Here is a 7,549-nt window from a genome sequence, read left to right as displayed (position 1 = left end):
AAGAAACATTTGCATCTCAAACAACTACCGCATTTATTCCACCATACTGGTACTGATTTAAAGCTTAAGGAGAAATACCTTTTGCATGTTGCATCAATTTCTGAACAATTGTATGAACGACTGACTGCTTTTTTTGTGTTTTTTTTTTGCTTAAACTATTTACAAAGTATAATGTACACTACACTTTTACAGTGAGACTACAGAGGATTGAAAATGCACTGAGTCGGACCTTTCATGACTCTTTCATCATGACATTATGACTATTTTGAATTAAACGCGTTATATACTCTCGATATTTTAGATAAAAAAAACACGATATTTTAAATTAAAAAAAAAACCGAAAAGCCTCTTTATAACTAAGCTATCGACTCAGTCTACATCGAAAAGTGATTTTGAACATGAAAAACATTGAAAATATGATTTATGTAATCCGTCGCATTTCGGGTAGCTTTCAAAAAGATAGAGTCACAATGCCACCATCACATATCAGCATGATCGTCACGCATCGGAAAGGATCCCCTTCTATACTACTCCAGGAAAACATGTCTTGTGGACCGAATTGTATTTCAATATTAGTGCGCCTGTGTCGATGCTGATAAACAGATCGATCCCGAGGATCCAGTCCGCCAAATATAGCTATTGACACAAAAAATGTTGCACTTCCGTCAAATTTGGCCATCAACGATTTGGCTGTTCATGAGTGGCTAGACAAAGGTTACGATCCGGCCCCTTCATCGTAGCCGGATCATACACCCTTGCCTAGCAATGCTGGGTTTTGATGTGTTTCTGATCTTTTATATGAACAAAGGTTTTGTCACAATCGTGCTGCTTTTTTTCTGAACGTTTTCTAGTTCGTCCCATGTAAACACATTTGATGAGGGTCCGAACAATGCTCGCATGTCCATGAAAGGTCGAATGTATCCTTTGTACGTCCGTATCTTTACATCCATAGGTCATAATGGCAGATTTCATTTAAACTGAACCCAAATGTCTATAATATTTGTTGATATAATTGACTATTAGAAACGGTGAATTGTATACATTTAATGTGTCCCCAATATAAATCGTTTCTGATGGTCAATCCCAGTAGAGACATAATTGTATACATTTAATGTGTCCCCCAATATAAATCGTTTCTGATGGTCAATCCCAGTAGAGACGTAATTGTATAATATTTATATGTCTCTGATCCCAGGTATTAAATTGATTATAGTTCGCATCGTTTTTGCATTTGATATACCCCCACGACACTTACCGAGGAAGGATCCTTGATAATCGTAGGTCTATGGTCTATGGGATTTCAACCAAAGATGAAGAACAGTAGCCCTTTTCACAAAAAATTTTAAGCGTAAAATTTATCTTACGATAAAAATATTTAGCTGAATTGTTAGGAATATTTTAGACTTACGGTGAATTTACGATTAAAACATGATCCTAGCTAATAAAATATGTAATTATAAGTATTGAATGCTTCTTTTTGTAACTTCATAGGGTTGTAAAAGCGTTGACCGTGCGCATATTTTTAGAATGAAGCGCTTCCGCGCTTCATACAAAATGTACTTCGGTCAACGCTTTTACACCCCAAATGAAGTTACAAAAAGAAACATTCAATTCGTAAATGAATTGTGCGTGTTCGGTTATATAATTACATTAGATGTATGTTTCATAATAATATACGTTATTCTGATTGGCTACACTGCAATCTCGCGTTATTCCTTAATCAACTTCATTACACAATAAAATGTATCATTCATGATGACACGAGTTCTCACAATAAAGTGCACAGGTATTTAACCGTAAACTAAATAAAAACTTGATAAACATCGTGTTTTCATGATCCTAGCTAAAAAATGTAATCATAAGTATTGAATGCTTCATTTGGAACTTCATAGGGTTGTAAAAGCGTTGACCGTGCTCACATTTTTAGAATGAAGCGCTTCCGCGCTTCATGCAATATGTTCTTAGGTCAACGCTGTTACACCCAATGAAGTTACAAAATGGAGCATTCAATTCTTAATTTAAGGAAAAGAATGAGTCAAAATTTAAAGCGAAACAAAGGTAAATCATTTGATTGACTGGTTCGATCCACACAAAAAAAGAGTTCTTATACAAGTAAAAACTATGATTAACATATGTTTTTAATCTATTATATGAAATTAAACAAACCAAGAAAAAATCCAATTCAGCACGAGCTTTCTATTTATAATATTTTTGTTTATATGTTTATGTTATATCGCTTATATGATCATTGGAGGTCTTCGGAGTTCAACTGGATAGTTAAGTAGACTAAAATACACACGCAACGAGCTCATGTCCTGTAAATTGTTTATTTTTAGACTTTTTATAATTTGGATAACTGTTTTTATGGTTATAAATCAAATATGAGAATTTGAGTCAAATCTGTGAACATGAATTTAACAGCCAGTGCCCCTTTAAGACAAAAGAGATGATTTGCTAATTTTCAATTTATATGTAGCAACATTCTAGCAGCGCCTGCATACTGATCATGCATCTCCAAGTTGATACGATATTTCAGGGCTTGTATTTTCTATAATGATTTCCTTGATAGAGGGTTGCTGCTCACAAGAAAACTATTTAACAAAGAGTTCAAAGTCGTGAAGTTGAAATCATCCCATCGTAATTTTCTCGGACGCCATTTCGAGTTGGTCACGGGTAAGACGTTTCAACTGAGGCACTTCACAGGCGTCAAAAGCCGTCATTATGGAGGAAAGTGTTTAAGTTCAGTTTAATTGGGTTTATTTTTGCGAAAAAGAACTAAATTTCCAGATCATAGTTTACATTTTCTTTATATATTGCTGTATCAAAATGACCTTAATATAAAGGACAATATATAGACTCAAAAATGGTATATCACATTCTACACATGGGATTTTAGCAGGAAAGACTGCCATTGGAGTATTTAATTATTGCAACTTTTTAATTTGATCTCCTCCACAAATTGAAGTAGAATATTTAATGAAGGTTTGTCCACATTTTGGAATATGTTTATACATGTATAGAAATAATGTTGAGCCTGTTTCTAGATGCATGAGATAGACTTCAATATTTATTATTTATTGAAAATAAATGGTATCATCTTTCAGAAAACTTTTATTCTATGGAAATGTATCCCCCCTCCCCTTTTCATCAATTGAAAAGGTTACATTTTCCCCCTTATTTCAAAACCTAAGCTTGAATGTAGTGCCCATACATGTACCTGCCCCAACTGTTCATGGTTCAACCTCTGCGGTCGTATAAAGCTGTGCCCTGCCGAGCATCTGGTTGTAACATGTACAACAATCAAACATCAACCCACACCAAACTGAATGTAATTGAAAGACATCTAGAGGTCAATATACAGTCTCAAACAGAAGATAAAAAAGGGAAAAGTATAGTGAATTTTGGAGAATTTATATTATTAAATGTACATGCATTTGAAATATTTAAGATATATTGTTTCAAATTTTTTAGTTCTAGGTTCCACAGTGACCTAGCTACCATTTTAGAAAACTGTGATTTAAATGCTAGACTATTAGAGAGATATTTCATTTTCATTGGTTGTAGATATGGAATCTTATTTTATCATGAAGTCAGATTTGAAAATGACTTTGGGAATGAAGATGTAGTAAAGACTGAATGTCAGTTTTAGTCTTTTATATGTACTTTATAATTTTAGTCTTACATGTATATAATTATGTGTACATATATCACTGATTCAGTGTCAATGGTAAAAAGACATTGACAAGTCTTCAGTGGCGGATCCAGAACTTTTCATAAAAAGGGGGGGGGGGGGGGCTGCTCCAGTCATGCTTCAGTGATTCCCTATATAATCAACCAAATTTTTCGAACGAAAAGGGGGGGAGGGCCCCTACTGGATCCGCTTTAGGTCTTCGATAACATTTTATAGTTCAGAATGTTTTGTCAGTTGACTAAAACTAGGTGGAGGTGTGTGTGTTCTTATTTCCAACAGAGGGCCACTCAACCTATATCAATATGTGCATGAATCAAATTGATAGTTGCTAGATACTGAATAATTATACCACAAGAAAGTTTTAACCTGTGCATATATACTTAAAATATGATTAAAAAAATCATGTCTTTTTCAGGACTTCTGAATCCAACCATGTATAGTATGGAATGTTCTTGAGATATGGTTTTGGTCGATGGATGTTCACTAAGGACCTGTACTACAAAGTATATCACTGGATTTAGCTCTTTGTCTAAGTGTATTATTAAAGTACTTTGCTTTGAGCTCAGTTCATTGTTATGCAATTCATTCTTTGTGAAATAAAGATTTGACAGACAACTCTCATGTACAAGGATTTGTCAAAGTAGTATCACCTCTATGTACAATGTAAGTATTAGGGAGATAAAAGCATTCTATTTTGATTTGAACCAAACATATTGTATAAAAAAAAAAATATTTACCTGAGAATGCTAAGTACTCCAGCTACTAGCAATATGATGCTAGATTGTTTTAATACATCTGTACTGCCTACTGATGACTCGGTCCTGAGTGTAAATGGTCCTTCAATTATTTTTAAAAACATTTTTATAAGGCCTATCTAGGCTTATCGATTTCTAAAACTATATTTCATTGTACATGTTTGAAATTTTTATACAAGCGCAGAAATTTTTGCGGTCGTAAATAGGTATTCTGTCGTCATCGTCCGAAGACGGATGGTTTCCAGATAATAACTTTAGTATGAGTAAAAAGAAATCAATAAAATTATAACGCAATGTTTATAACCACAAAAGGAAGCTTGGGATTGATTTTGGGGGTTAATATAGTCCCCTAGGTTTAGGAATAAGGGTTCCAAAGGTGCCCAAAACAAGCATTAATCTAGTGTCAGTACAAAAAGTTGTGTATAAGTAATTCACTTGTTCTGAAATTGTACCATAATGTTTAATATCATAAGTAGAAGGTTGGGGTATATTTTTTGGGGAATGGGGCAAACAGTCTAGGAATTAAGGGCCAAAAACAAGCATTTTTGTAGATTCAAGGCCATAAATTGAAGTTATCTTTCTGTGTCCAGAATGGTTGTTGAATTACCTAAAACCAATATGCTTTATGAAATCTTCTTTGAAAATTGGAGTTATCTTTCTCTGTCCAGAAAAGTAGTTGAATCAACTTAAATTAATGCTATATACAATATACAATGCAAAATTCACTTTACTACCAACTGATAAATTAAAGCAGTCTTTAATAACCATTCAGTGATTACAAGCACTTTGATTATCATTCTAGGGTTATGCCCTTTTACAAATGGAAAAATTGAAGAATTATTTAGTTTCTTAAGTTTGTCTCAACTAAATTTAGTGAAATGTGTATATATTGCTTATTACCTCTAAACTCTAAGTTCAATTTTTGGCAGCTTCACTTTTACAGTTCTTGATAACGTTATATGCTAGCGGGGGCATCATCACCATGATTGTATGACTTTTTATATTTTAATATTTTATGAGTTTTGATCCAAAGGAATTAGGGACCAAAAGGGTCCAAAATTAAACTTTGTTTGATTTCATCCAAAAACGAATTATTGGGGTTCTTTAATATGCCAAATCAAACCGTGTATTCAGATTCTTAATTTTTGGTCCTGCATTCTAATTGGTCCTCATTAAGGTCCAAAGGGTCCAAAATTAAACATAGCTTGATTTTAACAAAAAATGAATTCTTGGGTTCTTTGATATGCTGAATCTCAACATGTATTTAGATTTTTTATACGACCACAAAAAATTTTGGTAGTATAATGGTATCATGTTGGCGTCATTGTCTTCATCATCATCATCATCCGAAGACATTTGGTTTTCGCACTCTAACTTTAGTAAAAGTAAATAGAAATCTATGAAATTTAAACACAAGGTTATGACCTTAAAAGGAAGGTTGGGATTGATTTTGAACTTTAGTATAAGTTAATAGAAATCTATGAAATTTTAACTCAAGGTCAATGACCACAAAAGAAAGGTTTGGACTGATTTTGGGAGTTTTGGTCCCATCGAATTAGGGGCCAAAAGGGGCCAAATTAAACTTTGTTTGATTTCATCAAAAATTGATTTATTGGGGTTCTTTGATATATCGAATCTAACCGTGTATTGAGATTCTTAATTTTTGGTCCCGTTTTCAAATTGGTCTACATTAAGGTCCAAAGGGTTCAAAATTAAACTTAGTTTGATTTGAACAAAAATTGAATTCTTGGGGTTCTTTGATATGCTGAATCTAACCGTGTATTTAGATTTTTAATATTTGGGACCGGTTATCAAATTGGTCCACATTGAGGTCTAAAGGGTCTAAAATTGAACATTATTTGATTTCATCAAAAATTGAATTCTTGGGGTTCTATGATATGCTGAATCTAACCATGTATTTAGATTTTGGATATTGGACCATAAAAGGTAAATATCCAATTTAAAATTTTTAGGTTTTTAAGTTGAAGTTCTTAGACCACATTCATTCCGTGTCAGAAACCTATGTTGTGTCAACTATTTAATCACAATCCAAATTCAGAGCTGTATCAAGCTTAAATGTTGTGTCCAAACCTGCCCCAACTGTTCAGGGTTCTACCTCTGCGGTCGTATAAAGCTGTGCCCTGTGGAGCATCTTTTCCATTCATTTGTTTATTTCTTAATTTGTGTGAATTAACATTGTTACAGTAAATGTTAATTACTACACTTTCATACCACAACACATATTGTATTGGTACATGTATCACTTATATTTGTATCCATATAACAAAACAAAAAATGAAAAGGAATTATTTTGCAATACCTTTTGAATACTATAACTTTTTAGATATGTATACATATTAAGACTAATTAAGTAGATGTTGATAATATCTGCTTGACATGCTTGAAATTCTATCAGATTACTTTTGGAGCAGTTATGAGTCTGAAGCATGCTCACAAAGGTTCTTTTGGTGAAATCATTTTCATATTGGTAAAAAATTTTCTTTGCTTCGACCAGCTTTGATATAATCAAAGAATCGATATAAATCAGCACAGATGTTTACTTCCTAGCTCATTTAGCCCCAAGCATCATGTCAGGCATTGCCATTACTAAAAACCAATAAATGTATTCTAATCTGAGGAACAATTCGACATTTTAACAAAACAATTCACTAATGATACTGACAATCCACCATGAAATAATATAAATGGAACCATACCAATAGTAAGCAAATACATATAAAAAGATGTGGTATGATTGCCAATGAGACAATTCTCCACAAGAGACCAAATCGACACAGAAATTAACAACTACAGGTCACTGTACGGCCATAAACAATGAGCAAAGCCAATACCGCATACTAGTAATCAGCTATAAAAGGCCCCAAAATGACAATAAAAAACAATTCAAATGAGAAAACTAATGGCCTTATTTATGTTAAAAAAAATAAACAAAAAACTAATATGTAACACTGTCACGATCCAGATGCATTTTATAGAGTTATTCACATATTTATTTAGTCGAGCTTGTATATAGATAACGATTGTGAAATTGTCGTAATGATCAGAGAATTGCACTTGCAGTCTTTGCGCAGAACGTTTTTTT

This window comes from Mytilus galloprovincialis, chromosome 3, assembly GCF_965363235.1.
Source record: "Mytilus galloprovincialis chromosome 3, xbMytGall1.hap1.1, whole genome shotgun sequence".
NCBI lineage: Eukaryota > Metazoa > Mollusca > Bivalvia > Mytilida > Mytilidae > Mytilus > Mytilus galloprovincialis.
This window is presented reverse-complemented; position numbering follows the sequence as displayed.